Raw genomic sequence first — 20,382 nt, 5'->3', positions numbered from 1 at the left:
GGAAATAGCGAAACTGGAAATGACAACCTACGTAGACCTTGCAATGCCGACCTAGACCTGGATATGACGACCTAGACCTGGGAATGATGACGACCTGGAAATGGTAAATGTGATGACGACGGCCTGGAAATGGTAAATATGATCACAACCTGGAAATGACGATTTGGAAATGACGAATTGGAAATGGCGGCCTGGAAACGACGCCCTGGAAAAGATAAATATAATGACGACCTGGAAACGACGGCCTGGAAATGACGAATTGGAAATGACTAACTGGTATCGGACGACCTGAAAGGACGTCCTGGAAATGACCTGGAAAAGGCGTCTGGTAATCGACGGCCTGAAAATGGCGATCTGGAAGTAATGACGACCTAGAAATGACTGTAAATGGCGACCTGGAAGTAATGACGACACCCAGAAATGGCTGGAAATGGTGACCTGGAAGTAATGACGACCTGGAAATGACCTGGAACTCATGAATGGCTGCTGCTGCTGCGTTTGGGGTGAGGATTAGGGATTAGTTTAACGAAGAATAATCCAGCCATTATCTCTAGGGATTAGGGATTAATCTGCCCCAAATTGAGCTCTGGGGGTATTTAGGGGTATGCCAGTTAATTGGGATAAGCTTAGTCCGCGTCAATTACCGGCATTGACGCCCGATAATTACATGTGGTTAATTACAGATGGGTAATTACACACATAGGACCCCCGGAAAAAAAAATTTAGCAGTTCTTTAATAGTTAAATGTTATATACCCACGTTCTGGGTATATACATTTTTTGTGAGTTCTTTTACAGGTCAATAATATATATAACCACGCTCTGGGTATTTTGATATGTAGGTCAGTGGGCATTAACGAAATTTCGGGCATTTTCTGCCGGTCTTATTATTGAAATTGATTTTTTTTTTCATAAAATGTTTTTTTCAATTTTCATTTTTACAAAATTTAAATGAAAGACGTGTAAAGCAATTTAAATAAAAGTCGTGTAAATTTGAATTAAAAAATACTTGGAATAAAAGATTTTTAACGTACTTTAATAAAAGACTTGTAAACCAATTTAAGTAAAAGATTGTAAATCAGTTTAAATGAAAAAAAAAAACTTGTAAATCAATTTAGATAAGAGACTTGTAAATCACTTTAAATAAAAGACTTGTAAATAAATTCAAATAAAAGACTTTTAAATCACTTTAAATAAAAGGCTAGTAAAAACTTTCAAACGAAAGTCTTGCTATATAATCGATTTAAACAAAATGCTTGTCAATCAATTCAACAAAAGCCGCTAAACCCGTCGATTGAAACCCGTTAATTAAAAAAAAAATAAATGAATAAATAAAAGAAATATCTTTCCATCGAGTCACAAAATTCTCTGTAACGAACAAAAGTGAATTTTAAGCAAGAGCACTTTGAAACCCGACACTTTTCCACACAAGTGAGCTTAGTAAGTGTTAGGTGTTACCGTCACGCGATCTCTTGCGGCTGACATAGGCGAGTGTAAGCGGTCATGTCAGTTCCTTTTGGTCATGTCAGATTCTTCTCTGTCATGTCAGTTCTATTCTCGAGTCATTTAAGGGTTTTTTTTATCTTTTACACATAGATATAAGGATGTGAAAAACTACGTGTAGTAAGTTCATGTCATTTCCTCCTAGTCATGTCAGATTCTTCTCTGTCATGTCAGTTCTGTTCTCGAGTCTTTTAAGGTTTTTTTATCTTTTAAACATAGCTATAAGGATGTGAAAAACTATGTATATATAGTAAGTTCATGTCAATTCCTCTTGGTCATGTCAGATTCCTCTTTGTCATGTCAGATTCTTCTTTGTCATGTCAGTTCTATTCTCGAGCCTTAAGGCCTTTTTTCCTTTTGAATATAAGTATATATGGACTTTCCCACTACATGAAAAAACTATTTATTAATAAGAAGTGATGGCGTTCATGTCAACTTCTCTTCGTCATATCAATTCTGTTCTCGATTCTTAAATAAGGGAAATTTATTTTTAAAAGTATAGTAATTATGAGAAAGTTATGTGAAGTGTTAGAGTTCATGTCAAATTCTTTGTCATGTCTACTCCTCTTTGTCATGTCCAATTCTTCTTTGTTATGTCATATTCCTCTTTGCCATGTCAGTTCCTCTTTGTCATGTCTACTCCTCTTTGTCATATCCCATTCGTCTTTGTCATGTCTATTCCTCATTGTCATATCAAATTCCTCAGTGTTATGTTAAATTCTTCTTTGTCATATCAGTTCCTCTTTGGCATGCCAATTACCCTTTGTTATGTCAAATTCCTCTTTGTCATGTCTACTTATCTTTGTCCTTTTAAATTCTTCTTTGTCATGTCAAATTCTTCTTTGTCATATCAAATTGAAAGAAGTCACAGGGAATACAGAAAGAAGAGGTCAGTCATTAGAAAAGAGAAAAAGAAGGTGAATTAATATATTTATAAATAGATAGATAGGAATATAAATAGATTATTAAGAATACAATTTTGTTTTAAGGGCAATAATTGTCTATGAATTATTGTCTCAAGATTCGATAAAAAAAAAACTTTTATCAAATCGGGTACAAGTTAACCCTATGCATTTCGTTCGTAGTGACGTGACCTGTGACCTTACTTGGATAGGTGACCAGGTATTGTTATACAAACCAGAGGTTCGGTCATCTGTGCGTGTCGAGTTAACCTATATAATTCCCAAGTAATCGATGATTACTTTACGATTTATGAAGTTTAATTTTCAGTCTACTTATTGATGATTCTTCCTTAAGTATTCGTCAAATCTTTCCTAAGATCGTCACAGATTTATTTCTCGGGGATCTTGTGCAAGCGAAGATGCAATGCAATGCAAATGCAATGCAAAACAATTCACCCTTGTATTGTATCAAATTTATCTATAGTTTCATCTATTTATTCACTGATATAATAATTTATCCTTTTTTTTTTTTTTTTTTTTTTTGCTTTTCCGAGAACTGATCTCTCTTTTCTGTATTTCCGTGTCGATATCGTTTTATATTCTGAATAATAATAATAATAATAATAATAATAATAATAATAATAATAAAATAATAATAATAATATAATAATAATAATAGGAAGTAATTTTTGAAAATTTTTTGGACTGGCCTGGCAGAAAATTGTTAAGAATCACCCATGCTGTCTAAAAATTAAAAAAAAAAAATTTTTTTTTGACAGAGAATGGCAACTAATCCAAAATAAAATATATATATATATATATATATATATATATATATATATATATATATATACATATATATACGTAACTATAAGTTCCAGATGTTACTAGAAATAAACCCACATACTTTACTAAAAGAACACCATTCATAACACCACTCATATTGCTCCCAAATGGCAAAAAAGAAAAAAAAATTTACGAAATCAAAATTAAATTAAATTAATTACTATTATATATATATATAAAAGCTCCCTTACCTTTTCAACAGTTTATAACAACGTTCCAAGTCGACCTTTCATATCCGGGAACTGTGGCGGGAATCGCTTTATAGCGAAAGAAAATATATATATATACGTATATTTATATTTATATGTCTGTAGCACCTTGACAGAGAATCAGTCTATAGAATATGTCAGCTGTTGACAGGAATCAAAAGTCAGCTAAGCATCGCTGCTTGAATTCTCTATGGATAATCGTCAGTCTCTTCGTTTCATATCTCGATATTAATTAGCAATTGCTGGATTAATTAGCAAATGCTGGGTAAAAGAACAGAATACGTTCGGCTTAAAATCACGCAGAGTGAAGAACAGAAGTGGTTATTCATAATGCTTATGTTTTATCATTCAGTTTCGTTGCTGATTTTATTTATTTGCTTATAAATTAATCTAGTCTCCTCTAGGGTTTGAATCTTAGTGTTATGAAGTCTATTTTAGTAATGCGATTAAGAGGAAGAGTCCAATGTACGTATAAATTATCTGTCTTTTTAAATAATATCTAGCGGTTTATTCTCTGCTATGTTAGACAGTCTGTTAATTCAGTTTCCAACTGTGCATTTTTATATTAAAAACTATTAGCGTTTTAAATGACCTCAAGACTCCAATAGATGAATCTATCTCGAGAAAGCAATCTACTTAATCGATCTGCAATGTACGCTGATGTGTCATGTCTCCGGATTTATGTTTTCGATCGAGTTTTCTCGAAATCTTTTTTTATATTATCTAGTCCGCGACGACGACGAGCGAGAGACAGACGAAGTGCCGACGGGGGAGAGAAGAAGTTACATCCTCACGTCTCTCCGGTTGACAACACACTACCGTCAGCCTTTTGGCAACTCACCGCCAGCTCGGGCGAGTTGCTACGGTCTGTTTTCCAGGTCGCTTTTATCCGAAGCTTTTTCTCGCTGTAAGGACGAGTTTTTTTAACGTGATAATTAAAAACACGTTAATCAGAAGAAACAGTAACGTGAAAACGACGATCACGTAACGAAACGTCGAACGTGGACGCTGGAAAAATCTTGCGGTAGTTCACGGAATGACAAGTGACCACGTGTTGCGCAGACCAGCATGCGCAGTGGGGACCAAACCTGTTGATATCTGAGATAAGTCCCTCCGAAAATAATGTTCGTATTTTCCTCTCCAGGGACTTACAGTCAAACATAATACCCTTAAATAGATAACAGAAATCTTTAATGATACTTTGAGCATAACTCTGTGGAATTATTCAACCGGAAACGGTATCATTGTCTCTTAAATCTCAAAACAAATGTAAGTGTGCCAAGCTGTCAATGTGTATAGGCCTAGGTGGGAATTGGTGATTAAGGTAACATATGTTGGTAAATTTACTTATATATATTTCATTTAGCTAAATCGTAACAACTTATTAGATAATTTTTTTTTTTTAAATAATCATTTTCATTGTTATTAAATTGTGTACGATGGATATTCTATAGTAAAATTATGTCAATACTCAGTATTTATTGCACTTTGTTTCTGAGATTATATTGGTCAGTGATATAACTATATATGTAAATGATTAATATCTATAAACACATATATATACTATATATGCTATATATGTGTGTGTTTATAGATATTAATCATTTACACACACACACACACACACACACACACACACACACACACATATATATATATATATATATATATATATATATATATATATATATATATATATATATATATATATATATATGTGTGTGTGTATGTATATATATATATATATTATATATATTATATATATATGAAAGGGCTGTTGCCTTGTATAATAAGGCGCCCTATGAGGTAATGTTAGACTTGCGATAATCTTACGCTAGTCGGTTGGTTATGCACTTCCATACTCATTGGAGTGTCTTGGGGTTTGATGACAACTTACGAAGTAAGTATCTTCTTTCGTTATGACGACGATGTGTTAAACTCATGATGATATCTTCTTTCTTATGTGAGGTTTCTAGTAGAAAACACGAAGTATAAAAAATACATATATTCTTCTGAGATTACATGATGAATATCAGATTGGATTGCACAGGTCTTCTAATGACGATGGCTTGATCGCTTCTGCCAATGATGATGGCTAATTCCACTCTGACTACCATCTCAGTTACAAATCATAAAGGAAGCAGACAGTAGCTCGAACATACGAACATACACACAGATGACACATTACAAATCACGTAGGCCGTTTGAATTATAGGTCGCGGTAGTTGTCTCAAGCAGGAAGCTTAGATTAATGTTTTCAAAACAAATGAAGGACCACAGGTGACGGCATGTCATCTTAGCCTACTTTATTGTATTCGTCATCTTAGCATACTTTATCGTATCTGGTCTGATCACATTCCTGCAAGCAATCTGGTTGACCTCATAGTTTTATTTTTTATATATATGAAATAACATTCCATATTTTTATTATGTAATCACTTACATAAAAGCTCGGTCAGCTACAAAACCAACCACTGAATATTACTCAAGCTTGACTTGCATTTGACTTATAGGAGTGTGATACAGACATTATGGTGATTATATATAGATATATAGAAAATACTTATAAGTAAAAAAAATTTCATGGTGTACACAAATATAGATTCAAGTAATAAGATATAAGCCATAATATGCATATGATGATATTCGTCAATAATAGTGATCACGTGATATATACTGATACAGTTTTTCACTTCATCTCTTTAAGATACATATGCTACAGAAAATACTAATGTACTCTGATAATTGCATAGGATAAAGATTAACATGATAAAAATCATATTTTAACTGATAAAAATTCATATATGAAGTGATGAAAATCATATCTTAACTGATTTATTAATTTTTATGCTTATTCATTGACCCATATACTAACTCGTATATAACTGCAGTTATTGGTAAGATAAAAGGTAACAGATTGATTATAGGCTACCTGATTTATTTATACATATGTATATGGATTCATATAATTATGATCAATATATGTGCACTTAATACAACTGATTCACATAAACGACTAATCTAAGTGATTAATCTAGGTGCACTTTAAATACATTCCTAGTGCGTACACGCACAGATATATTTCGATTCTTTGATTAACTTCTCTATTCTTCAAATAAGATATATATTGATTCATATACTGATTCTTTACTGATACTTTATATATGAGATACATGACCGAGGTGATACCCACTGCACATTCTAGCGTTTCGAACAACTTTTCGTCCATTACACAGTTCCAGACAACCACCTATAGCCAAATGAAATGGCCAATTCCAAATGGTTAAAAACAAGGGGAATTGCCTGGGCAGGGTCCAACGTTCTATTTTTGCGCTCATACTTGTTCTCTGCATCCTATGCCATATAAATACGTTCGCGATGAATAAAATCATCCCCAGCACGAGTCCTGCGCCAGCAACGTAGAGTTGAATATCCTCTTCGGTCGTAATTGTCGGAAGTATGTCCCTTTTTGTAGTCGATTGCGAGATTAACGACGGGATACGGGTGTCGGTCCAAGAAGTCCACGAAATAAGCTTGTTCACTTATGATGGTGCTTATTCCCTTCACATTGTAGGCGGTTGAGACTTCACTGCAGTCGTCCGCAGCGTCGAACGATTTTTTGAAGTTATAGACGATCTGTTCGGGCGTGTGATGTGAAACTCTCGAACTGCAGGATACTGTAACCAGGTTCCGTTAATCAGCCTGTAAGTGAAATTATACTTGTCACAAGGCAAAGTAAATTCAGATAACATCCAAATTCAGCTGTACAAACTTTTTTATCCATGGTATTATAACAATGAGTGAACCTATCCAGGTCTATTATGACTGTAAAAATATCCATAATTATAAAAAATAAACAGATATCAATACAAATCCCAAAGAAAATTCGATATTACTGGTAGTAAGTTACTAGACAAAGAAGTGGAAAACGGAGCTATTGGTAAGATTGCCAGGCAACATAAGAGTCAAAGAGAATATTAATCATGATTCTGTAATTCGCTACGCTTACTGAAATTAAGTTGTGATAAAATCCGATCCTATGTGCCCCTAACAAAAGTTTCATATTCAATTTTCTCGCGCGCATCCTCTGAGGTTAATTTTTAAACTTTATTAATAGGCTAGAGATGCAACGAAAGACCCACTATGTAACTATTTCTATATAAACTTTGGGTTTTTCAAGAAAATGTGACATTTTCCCATGAATGTGATTTACTTGAATTGTAATAGGCTAATGTTGCAAGCAAATTTTTCATATCCATGACCTGATACTTCTAAATGTCCGTTTACCAAGCTGATTTATTTACTCTAATTGTCTATGAGGTTCAGAAAAAAATTAATTCATTTTGATGTTATGAAATGAATTAATTTTTTTCATTAATTTTAAAACGATTGCAATTCCTTAACTAAAGTTGCATTGCACATACGGATAGACACTTGTACCTAACGTCTGCCTTGCCCATGAGAAGTTCGGGCTAAGCATTCCTCTCTCCAGCCAACCTGCTTTGCAAGCGGTTTATTGAGGTTAAAAGGAACAATGATTATTCGGCAAACGCGCCAAGCACCTTCAGAACTGATGACGTCGTCACCTGGCAGGAGATTGTTCTCAGCCAGCTAAGAGTTACGTTACTTGATGTAATAAATATGACTTTAGTATAAATTGGGTATTTTTTGTTTTAATTCTCCACCCACATGAGAAGAATGTCTGAAAAAAAAACAGTACCAAAATTGAACAATATATTAGTTTCATGTTGGAAATCTGCATGATTGTAAAATAAATGTAATTATGTTAAATTAGATATTCCTTATTTAAACTAATGAAAAAGGGTTTCCATACAAATTCTATATATATTATTTGCCCTGTAAGATCCGTATAGGATTATTCGCATAGATATACATTTTCACTTCTAGACTTCCTGACTTTAAAATCTCTTTTATTTTTTTTATTTATTTATTTTTTTCATTGCAACAGACGCCTCAGACCAAAGAGTAAGAAGGGTACTACTTTAGCAATATGATAAATAGTTCTTCCCTATAGCTTTTTATTCACGTAAACTAAAGCCCTCTGAAAGTAAATATGCAGTAATAGGAAAGGAAGGGCTAGGTATCGTAAACTCACTAGTACATTTTAAGTTCATAATTTACGGCTATCCTGTTAAAATGCTTACGACCATAAGTCCCTTACCGAGTTTTTCAAAGGCTTTAATCACAGTCCCAAAAGAACTCGGCGGCATATCTTGGAGCCAAGATACGATATCTACCTGGGAAAGCAAATATCATAGCTGACGCATTATCCCGCAATCCTGCACCATACTGCAAAGAACCATTAGTTGGACTAAAAGATATAGAAACATCCGTGCCTATTGTTAAAACCGTATCTAAACAAGAAAATTCATTAACCCAAGAGATCGCGAGGATTGAATATCTGGGTTGGAGAGCCGAACTGTTACAAACTGAACAAAACAAGGGTCAACAGCAATAAGCAAAACAATAAATACTTCGAACGGAAACAAGATCAGCAGCTAAGCAAAACAATAAACACTTCGAATGGAAACAGCGTCGGTAGCTAAGCAAAACAATAAACACTTCGAACGGAAACCCTAAAGCAAAAGTATATTTAAAGTATGTGTATCAGAATAATGTAATCAGATGTAATATGTAGGTCTGTGAAGAGGAAAACCCAAAGAACACAGCAGGTAACTTACATATTATAACATATATACATATATATATATTATATATATATAGAGATCTAATATATATATATATATATATATATTATTTATATATATATATATGATATATATATTTATATATATATATATATATATATATATATATATATATATATATATATATATATATATATATCTAATTCAGTTTTATAATGACATCACTAACCATTGTAGTATTGTCTTGCATTCAAAAACTCATGTAAATTTTGAGTGTTGATTCAAAATAGTATATATACATCGTGCATAATCAATAATAATAATAATAATAATAATAATTAATAATAATAATAATAAAAATACAAAGGGCAAAGTAACAATGACTGAAGGGCTAAAGCTACCAGAGGGGAGCAACATCAAACACATAGATGAGACGGGATACAAATACCTGGGAATAATGGAAGGAGGGGATATAAAACGCCAAGAGAAGAAGGACACGATCAGGAAAGAATATATGCAGAGACTCAAGGCGATACTCAAGTCAAAACTCAACGCCGGAAATATAATGAAAGCCATAAACACATGGGCAGTGCCAGTAATCAGATGCAGCGCAGGAATAGTGGAATGGACGAAGGCAGAACTCCACAGCATAGACTAGAAAACTAGGAAACATATGACAATACACAAAGCACACCCAAGAGCAAATACAGACAGACTATACATAACACGAAAGGAAGGAGGGAGAGGACTACTAAGTATAGAAGACTGCGTCAACATCGAGAATAGAGCACTGGGGCAATATCTGAAAACCAGTGAAGACGAGTGGCTCAAGAGTGCATGGGAAGAAGGACTGATAAACGTAGACGAAGACCCACAAATATACAGAGACAGGAGAATGACAAACAGAACAGAGGACTGGCACAACAAAGTAATGCACGGACAATACATGAGATAGACTAAAGAACTAGCCAGCGATGACACGTGGCAATGGCTACTGGGGGGAGAGCTCAAGAAGGAAACTGAAGGAACGATAACAGCGGCACAAGATCAGGCCCAAGAACCAGATATGCTCAAAGAATGACGGAAATAACATCTCTCCCATATGGAGGAAGTGCAATACGAAAAATGAAATCATAAACCACATAGCAAGCCAATGTCCGGCACTTGCACAGAACCAGTACAAAAAGAGGCATGATTCAGTGGCAAAAGCCCTCCACTGGAGCCTGTGCAAGAAACATCAGCTACCTTGTAGTAATAAGTGGTACGAGCACCAACCCGAGGGAGTGATATAAAACGATCAGGCAAAGATCCTCTGGGACTATGGTATCAGAACAGATAGGGTGATACGTGCAAATAGACCAGATGTGACGTTGATTGACAAAATCAAAAAGAAATTATCACTCATTGATGTCGCAATACCATGGGAAACCAGAGTTGAAGAGAAAGAGAGGGAAAAAATGGATAAGTATCAAGACCTGAAAATAGAAATAAGAAGGATATGGGATATGGCAGTGGAAACTGTACCCATAATCATAGGAACACTAGGCACGATCCCAAGATCCCTGAAAAGGAATATAGAAAAACTACAGGCTGAAGTAGCTCCATGACTCATGCAGAAGAGTGTGTTCCTAGAAATGCGCACATAGTAAGAAAAGTGATGGACTCCTAAGGAGGCAGGATGCAACCCGGAACCCTACACTATAAATACCACCCAGTCGAATTGGAGGACTGTGATAGAGCAAAAAAAAAAAGTAAAATAATAATAATAATAATAATAATAATAATAATAATAATAATAATAATAATAATAATAGTGGGACCCATATCTCTATACTATCTTTCCAAAAAGTTATATATAATTAGTTGTTACATTTTAGCAAAATAAAACGCATACACAAAGGAACAATGTAGTTGACCAACTCTAGAGAGAAGGAGATAATGATAGTCCAAGTTATCTCTAGAGGGTATTTTAGTTAAGTGTAAACAAAAATAAATCTTCAGCATCCAGTTATCTTGGCCAATTGGTGGCAGGTAATTGGTCTAGAGAGGTAAAGCTTTATTTTTTCATTTTTATATTTCTTTATTTATTTATTTATTTACTTATCTTATTTATTTAGTTTGTGCGCCCATCTTGGAAATAAATAGTTGTATACTTATCAGTGATTTGTGTGTGTGTAGAGTGTACATGCACCTGTGTCATTTACGTACAGGCAAATGACCCCGTGCTATGGGCTTCGTAATAAGTTAAATGCCAAAATAATTATGGTTTTACTGGACTGTTGAGATATGACATTTTCGTTACGTTGAACTATCATTAACTTAGATGATAACCTGATGAATTATTATGCCTAATAACAGGTTGATAAGTTAACGAACCACTGCGTTAAGTAGAGTTCATGCCACTGATCTTATGAATATCAGTTATTATTATAATTATTATTTTTTTTTTTTTTTTTTTTTTTTTTTTTTTTTTGCTCTATCACAGTCTTCCAATTCGACTGGGTGGTATTTATAGTGTGGGGTTCCGGGTTGCATCCTGCTCCTTAGGAGTCCATCACTTTTCTTTCTAGGATCACACTCTTCTGCATGAGTCCTGGAGCTACTTCAGCCTCTAGTTTTTTCTAGATTCCTTTTAAGGGATCTTGGGATCGTGCCTAGAGCTCCTATGATTATGGGTACGATTTCCACTGGCATATCCCATATCCTTCTTATTTCTATTTCAGATCTTGATACTTATCCATTTTTTTTTCCCTCTCTCTTTCTCTTCAACTCTGGTGTCCCATGGTATTGCGACATCAATGAGTGATACTTTCTTCTTGACTTTGTCAATCAACGTCACGTCTGGTCCTGTTTGCACGTATCCCACCCTATCCGTTCTGATACATAGTTCCCAGAGGATCTTTGCCTGATCGTTTTCTATCACTCCCTCAGGTTGGTGCTCGTACCACTATTACTGCAAGGTAGCTGATGTTTTCTTGCACAGGCTCCAGTGGAGGGCTTTTGCTACTGAATCATGCTCTTTTTGTACTGGTTCTGTGCAAGTGCCGGGCAATTCGCTTGCTATGTGGTTTATGGTTTTATTTTTCGTATTGCACTTCCTACATATGGGAGAGATGTTATTTCCATCTATCGTTCTTTGAACATATCTGGTTCTTAGCGCCTGATCTTGTGCCGCTGTTATCATTCCCTCAGTTTCCTTCTTTAGCTCTCCCCTCTGTAGCCATTGCCATGTGTCATCTGCTAGTTCTTTAGTCTGTCTCATGTATTGTCCGTGCATTGGTTTGTTGTGCCAGTCCTCTGTTCTGTCTGTCATTCTCCTGTCTCTGTATATTTCTGGGTCTTCGTCTACTTTTATTAGTCCTTCTTCCCATGCACTCTTTAGCCACTCGTCTTCACTGCCCCAGTGCTCTGTTCTCGATGTTGACGCAGTCCTCTATACTTAGTAGTCCTCTCTCTCCTTCCTTTCGGGTATTTGTATAGTCTGTCCGTATTTGCTCTTGGGTGTAGTGCTTTGTGTATTGTCATTTTTGTTTAACCTGGTTTTCTGATCTATGGCTGCGGAGTTCTGCCTTCGTCCATTCCACTATTCCTGTGCTGTATCTGATTACTGTACTGCCATTTGTGTTTATGGCTTTTATCATATTTCCGCGTTGAGTTTTGACTTGAGTATCGCCTTGAGTCTCTGCATATATCCTGTCCTGATCGTGTCCTTCATCTCTTGGTGTTTTATATCTCCTCCTTCCATTATTCCCAGGTATTTGTATCCTGTCTCATCTATGTGTTTGATGTTGCTCCCATCTGGTAGCTTTATCCCATCAGTTCTCGTTACTTTGCCTTTTTGTATGTTGACTAAGGCGCATTTTTCTATTACAAACTCCATCCTGATGTCCCCAGATACAATCCTTACAGTCTGGATTAGGGTATCTATTTCCTTGATGCTCTTACCATTACAGCTTGATCTCCGTCCATGAATATCAGATGGTTGATTCTGTTGCCTCTTTCTTGAGTTGGTACCCGGCATCCATCTTCTGTAGTACTTTTGTCATGGGAATCATGGCTACTACGAAGAGTAGTGGGGACAGTGAGTCGCCCTGGAAGATCCCTCTCCTGATATTAACCTCTGCTAGTCTTATTCCAGAGCTTGTAAGTATTGTATTCCAGTTGCGCATTTTATTTTTGAGGAAGCTGATGGTGTTTTCCTCTGCCCCATATATTTTCAGGCATTCTATTAGCCATGTGTGGGTGGTATCATGTCGAAGGCTTTCTTATAGTCTATCCATGCCATGCTTAGGTTGGTTTTCCTTCTCCTACTGTTCTTCATTACCATTTTGTCTATCAGGAGCTGGTCTTTTGTGCCCCTACACTTCCTTCTGCATCCTTTCTGTTGGTGGGGGATGGTGTTTGTCTCATCTAGGTAGTTGTATAGCCTTTCACTGATGATACCTGTTAGTAACTTCCACATTATTGGTAGGCAGGTGATAGGCCTGTAGTTACTGGCTATATTTCCCTTACTCTTGTCTTTTTGTACTAAGGATGTTCTTCCTGTGGTCATCCATTTGGGTACATGGTGATTTGAGATACAATGCTGGAGTTGTTCTGCTATTCGTGGGTGTAGGGCCTTGAAGTTTTTGAGCCAGTATCCATGGACTTCATCGGGACCTGGGGCTTTCCAGTTTGGCATTTTCTTTAGTTGGTATCTGACTGTGTCTGTCGTGATCTCTGTGAATCTTTGTTTTATTCTCCCAGTTTCTTCTTCCTTGACTTCCTGGAGCCATGTTGCATGTTTGTTGTGTGATACCGGATTGCTCCATATGTTTTCGGGCTTCAGGAATTTCTGGGTGGTTGTCTTCCCCTCTTAGTTGGCTGTATAGTCTTTTCTGGTTAGTTCCGAATAGTTTGTTCTGTTGGTATCCCTTATTCCTGTTCATGTACCGTTTGATCTTATGTGCTTTGGCCTTAAGCCTCTGTTTTACATCTTCTATTGTGTTGTATAGTCCCCTCTCTTGTATTTTGTATTTCTCGTTGAGTTCCTCCCTTGTTTTCTTGCTACTTAGCCTTTTTTCTGCCATGTCTTTCAGTTTACTCAAGTCAGATCTCATCACCATGATTTGCTTTTCCAGGCGCCTTTTCCAAGGAGGTTGCTGTTTTGGTTTCTGATTATTATTATTATTATTATTATTATTTTTTTTTTTTTTTTTTTTTTTTTTTTTTTTTTTTTTTTTTTCTGCTATATCACAGTCCTCCAATTCGACTGGGTGGTATTTATCGTGTGGGGTTCCGGGATGCATCCTGCCTCCTTAGGAGTCCATCACTTTTCTTACTATGTGTGCCGTTTCTAGGATGACACTCTTCTGCATGAGTCCTGGAGCTACTTCAGCCTCTAGTTTTTCTAGATTCCTTTTCAGGGATCTTGGGATCGTGCCTAGTGCTCCTATGATTATGGGTACGATTTCCACTGGCATATCCCATATCCTTCTTATTTCTATTTTCAGATCTTGATACTTATCCAGCCCTCCCTCCTTTCTCTTCAACTCTGGTGTCCCATGGTATGCGACATCAATGAGTGATACTTTCTTCTTGACTTTGTCAATCAACGTCACGTCTGGTCTGTTTGCACGTATCACCCTATCCGTTCTGATACCATAGTCCCAGAGGATCTTGCCTGATCGTTTTCTATCACTCCTTCAGGTTGGTGCTCGTACCACTTATTACTGCAAGGTAGCTGAATGTTTCTTGCACAGGCTCCAGTGGAGGGCTTTTGCCACTGAATCATGCCTCTTTTTGTACTGGTTCTGTGCAAGTGCCGGCATTCACTTGCTATGTGGTTTATGGTTTCATTTTTCGTATTGCACTTCCTACATATGGGAGAGATGTTATTTCCGTCTATCGTACTTTGAACATATCTGGTTCTTAGGGCCTGATCTTGTGCCGCTGTTATCATTCCTTCAGTTTCCTTCTTTAGCTCTCCCCTCTGTAGCCATTGCCAATTGTCATCGCTGGCTAGTTCTTTAGTCTGTCTCATGTATTGTCCGTGCATTGGTTTGTTGTGCCAGTCCTCTGTTCTTTCTGTCTTTCTCCTGTCTGTATTTCTGGGTCTTCGTCTACTTTTATTAGTCCTTCTTCCCATGCACTCTTTAGCCACTCGTCTTCACTGGTTTGCAGATATTGCCCCAGTGCTCTGTTTTCGATGTTGACGCAGTCCTCTACTTAGTAGTCCTCTCCCTCCTTCCTTTCGTGTTATGTATAGTCTGTCCGTATTTGCTCTTGGGTGTAGTGCTTTGTGTATTGTCATTTGTTTCCTGTTTTCTGATCTATGCTGCGGAGTTCTGCCTTCGTCCATTCCACTATTCCTGCGCTGTATCTGATTACTGGCACTGCCCATGTGTTTATGGCTTTTATCATATTTCCGGCGTTGAGTTTTGACTTGAGTATCGCCTTGAGTCTCTGCATATATTCTTTCCTGATCGTGTCCTTCATCTCTTGGTGTTTTATATCTCCTCCTTCCATTATTCCCAGGTATTTGTATCCTGTCTCATCTATGTGTTTGATGTTGCTCCCATCTGGTAGCTTTTATCCCTTCAGCTCTCGTTACTTTGCCTTTTTGTATGTTGACTAAGGCGCATTTTTCTATTCCAAACTCCATTCTGATGTCCCCAGATACAATCCTTACAGTCTGGATTAGGGTATCTATTTCCTTGATGCTCTTACCATACAGCTTGATGTCGTCCATGAACATCAGATGGTTGATTCTGTTGCCTCTTTTCTTGAGTTGGTACCCGGCATCCATCTTCTGTAGTACTTTTGTCATGGGAATCATGGCTACTACGAAGAGTAGTGGGGACAGTGAGTCGCCCTGGAAGATCCCTCTCCTGATATTAACCTCTGCTAGTCTTATTCCAGAGCTTGTAAGTATTGTATTCCAGTTGCGCATTGTATTTTTGAGGAAGCTGATGGTATTTTCCTCTGCCCCATATATTTTCAGGCATTCTATTAGCCATGTGTGTGGTATCATGTCGAAGGCTTTCTTATAGTCTATCCATGCCATGCTTAGGTTGGTTTTCCTTCTCCTACTGTTCTTCATTACCATTTTGTCTATCAGGAGCTGGTCTTTTGTGCCCCTACACTTCCTTCTGCAGCCTTCTGTTGGTGGGGGATGGTGTTTGTCTCCTCTAGGTAGTTGTATAGCCTTTCACTGATGATACCTGTTAGTAACTTCCACATTATTGGTAGGCAGGTGATAGGGCCTGTAGTTACTGGCTATATTTCCCTTACTCTTGTCTTTTTGTACTAAGGATGTTCTTCCTGTGGTCATCCATTTGGGTGCTTGGTGATTTGAGATACAATGCTGGAGTTGTTCTGCTATTCGTGGGTGTAGGGCCTTGAAAGTTTTTGAGCCAGTATCCATGGACTTCATCGGACCTGGGGCTTTCCAGTTTGGCATTTTCTTTTAGTTGGTGTCTGACTGTGTCTGTCGTGATGTCTGTGAATCTTTGTTTTATTCTCCCAGTTTCTTCTTCCTTGACTTCCTGGAGCCATGTTGCATGTTTGTTGTGTGATACTGGATTGCTCCATATGTTTTCCCAGAGTCTCTTACTTGGTTCGGCTTCAGGAATTTCTGGGTGGTTGTCTTCCCCTCTTAGTTGGCTGTATAGTCTTTTCTGGTTGGTTCCGAATAGTTTGTTCTGTTGGTATCCCTTATTCCTGTTCATGTACCGTTGGATCTTGTGTGCTTTGGCCTTAAGCCTCTGTTTTACATCTTCTATTGTGTTGTTTAGTCCCCTCTCTTGTACTTTGTATTTCTCGTTGAGTTCCTCCCTTGTTTTCTTGCTTCTTAGCCTTTTTTCTGCCATCTCTTTCAGTTTACTCAAGTCAGATCTCATCACCATGATTTGCTTTTCCAAGGCGCCTTTCCAAGGAGGTTGCTGTTTTGGTTTCTTTTGGGTTGGTTGTGACGGTGGTGTTGGTGTTCGAATCCCCATCAGTTCTGCTACTAATCTTGCTCCTGCATATGTCAAGTTATTTGTTTCTGTGATACTGGTGGTGTGTATTAGGCCCATTATTTCATTGACCTCACTAGTTTTCTCCTTAATTTCTTGGTGTTGTAGGCTTTCCATGGAGGGGATCTTATTATTATTATTATTATTATTATTATTATTATTATTATTATTATTATTATTATTATTATTATTATTATTATTATTATTATTATTCAGAAGATGAACCCTATTTATATGAAACAAGCAAACCAAAAGGGTTGACAGTGACTTGGAATTCAATCTGTTGAAGGATATAATATAGTGTTCATTTCTGAGAAGCAACAGTGCCATAGGATGTCTTATTATTTTTTTTTCACGGTGCCAGTGGGTGTCTTTTTTTTCATAGTGCCATAGAATTTTTCTTTATTCGCAGTGTCGTAGGTTACAGTTTTTACAACAGTGTCATAGGTTATCTTTTTACACAGTGCCATAAGTACTTTTTTTGCAGTGTCATACGTAATCTTTTTACACAGTGCCATAGATTATTTTTTTACATAGTGCCAAAAGTACTCTTTTTTACACAGTGCCATAAGTAATTTTTTACACAGTGTCATTAGTACCTTTTACACAGTACCATAGATTCTTTTTTTACACAGTGCCATAAGTACTTTTTTTACACGGTACCATAAGTACTTTTTTTACACGGTGCCATAAGTACTTTTTTTAAACAGTCATAAGTATTTTTTTACACAGTGCCATACGTACTTTTTTTACACAGTGCCATACGTACTTTTTTACACAGTGCCATAAGTACTTTTTTTACACTGTGCCATGAGTAGTTTTTTTTTACATTGTGTCATAAGTACTTTTTTAAACAGTGTCATAAGTACTTTTTTTACACAGTGTCATACGTACCTTTTTTACACAGTGCCAGAGTACGAAGGTGTATACACAGTGACAGCAAAACCGCTGCCCGAACAGATGACGAGACGAGCTGTTCAACGGCCTTTAAAAACACCTGGAAAAAAAGAGGCTTAGCAAAAACAACGACCCCGACAAGGGATTGAGCCGAGATGGAGACATATAACAAGAAACTTTTATGCCTGGCTTAATATCATTCCTATTGTAGGATGATTTATATTCCCCCAGTTTCGAAGCGTTCCTGTATTCTGCCCTCTCTCTCTCTCTCTTCTCTCTCTCTCTCTCTCACCAAGAGGAGTTTTTCGTGTGTCCTAATTAGCGCGCTTCCGGTGTTCGACCGGAAGTTGGGCTTCCTGGCGTGGCCAAGGAACACAGATCCTATTCTTACGTTCTGTTTTGTTATTAGGATTCATTAGTTGCTAGGATATATATATATATATATATATATATATATATATATATATATATATATATGTATGTATATATTCATTCTCAACCCTTGTTATGTTTGACTTATCTAATAATAACGATTCAATCATAATGACAATAACCACATCTAGGGCTTTTAAATTCGTGCTGTAGAATTCAAAGCGTGCAGGGGAGGACAAACAGGTTTGTAGTTGAAAGGTGGATGTGTCATGTCTCCCCTATGCTACTAATGCCCTCTCTACCTCGTCCCACCCGGGACGGACAAACAGGTTTGTAGGAGGAGGATGAATGTGCCATGCCCTCCTAACCCCCCCCCTACCCTGCCCCCCACCTGGGACGGACAAACAGTTATGCAGATGGGTTGATGTGTCATGTCTCCCCATCTCTACTGATTACTTCCCTACCCTGCCCCCACCTGGGGTGGACAAACAGGTTTGCAGGGGGAAGGTGGCTATGTCATGTCTTGTTGAAAAAAGCTCGACAGCAGTTTTGTATATGTTGGCACTCTCTCTCTCTCTCTCTCTCTCTCTCTCTCTCTCTCTCTCTCTCAAAGTAGTTATTCGAGAAACAACTCAATCCCATTGTCTGTATTCTATTTACCTTAAATAACAAATAAATAAACATGAAAATAAACCGTTAACAAATCCTTTAAACCTTCAAGTTCCCATTGTTATTTTGGACGGTTTCCTATTTAGTAGAGAAGCTCTTAAACCCTATCATGGCTGAGTTCGTCCAAAGTGAACAAGGAAAGCCCCTCTTCTTAGTGAATGGACATTTATTTGTTAAGGACAAGCGAATACAAGATAAAATTTGGAAATGCCTGTAAATGTCGCGCTATAACAGCAAAAGAAGATGTTACCGTTTCCAAAGAGCATAATCATGCAGGTTTGTTTGTTTGTTTGTATGGTGTTTTTACGTTGCATGGAACCAGCGGTAATTCAGCAACGGGACCAACGGCTTTACGTGACTTCCGAACCACGTCGAGAGTGAACTTCTATCACCAGAAATACACATCGCTCACTCCTCAATGATAATCAAGCAGGTGATCCAACTGGCGTAGACGGTCGGAGATTTATTGAAAAAGTTCAAGAAGGTACAACACATGACTCCCCGCATTATATAATTGCAAATGCTAATTGCAAATGCATCTTCGGATCTCAACGCATCTGGAGAAGAAGGATTGCCAACTGTCAACTGAAGAAGAAGGATTGCCAACTGTCAACAGTATTAAGCGCTCAATTAGAAGGGTTCGCTCAAAAGAAATCGTGGACTATCTACACCCAATCATGGGAAGAATGTAGTATTCCCTATCGAGTAGTAGAATATGAGGACTTCCAAGAGTGAAGATTTTCCTCTTTTTGACCCAGGTCAGGAAGAAGAGAGTTTTCAGTCAAAATTCGAATGCTACTTGCTTTGGCATTTATCCCAGAAGAAAGAGTCATTAAAACTTTTGAAAATGTAGTAGAAGAATAATCATCTTCAGCTGAATTACTTCCGGCACTAGATTATTTTGAAGTTAAATAGTGCAAAGATATGTTAAAAAACTAATAAATTTAGATTAGATTAATCGGTTATTAACATTAGTCCTGTTCTCCTATATTGTTAGATAAAGTATGTAATAGATTCGAACAATATTCATTTCGAAAAACTGCTTATTCGAATATTTTGTATTTCAATCAATTGAAAATTCGAACAATTATACAATCGAACTGTTGTTTTCGAATATTTGGTTTTCGAAAAGAACAAAAAAAACTTTTCGAACAATTGCCTTTCGAATAATGGGTTTTCGAAAAATTGTCTGCAAATCCAATTTCCTACCTACTCCGCCCCCACCCGGGCTGGACAAATAGGTTTGCAGGCACCCCTCCACCCCACCCGGGGCGGACAAACAGGTTTGCAGGCACCCCTCCACCACCCCCTACCCGGGG

This window comes from Macrobrachium nipponense, chromosome 18 (genome assembly GCF_015104395.2).
Source record: "Macrobrachium nipponense isolate FS-2020 chromosome 18, ASM1510439v2, whole genome shotgun sequence".
Lineage (NCBI taxonomy): Eukaryota > Metazoa > Arthropoda > Malacostraca > Decapoda > Palaemonidae > Macrobrachium > Macrobrachium nipponense.
This window is presented reverse-complemented; position numbering follows the sequence as displayed.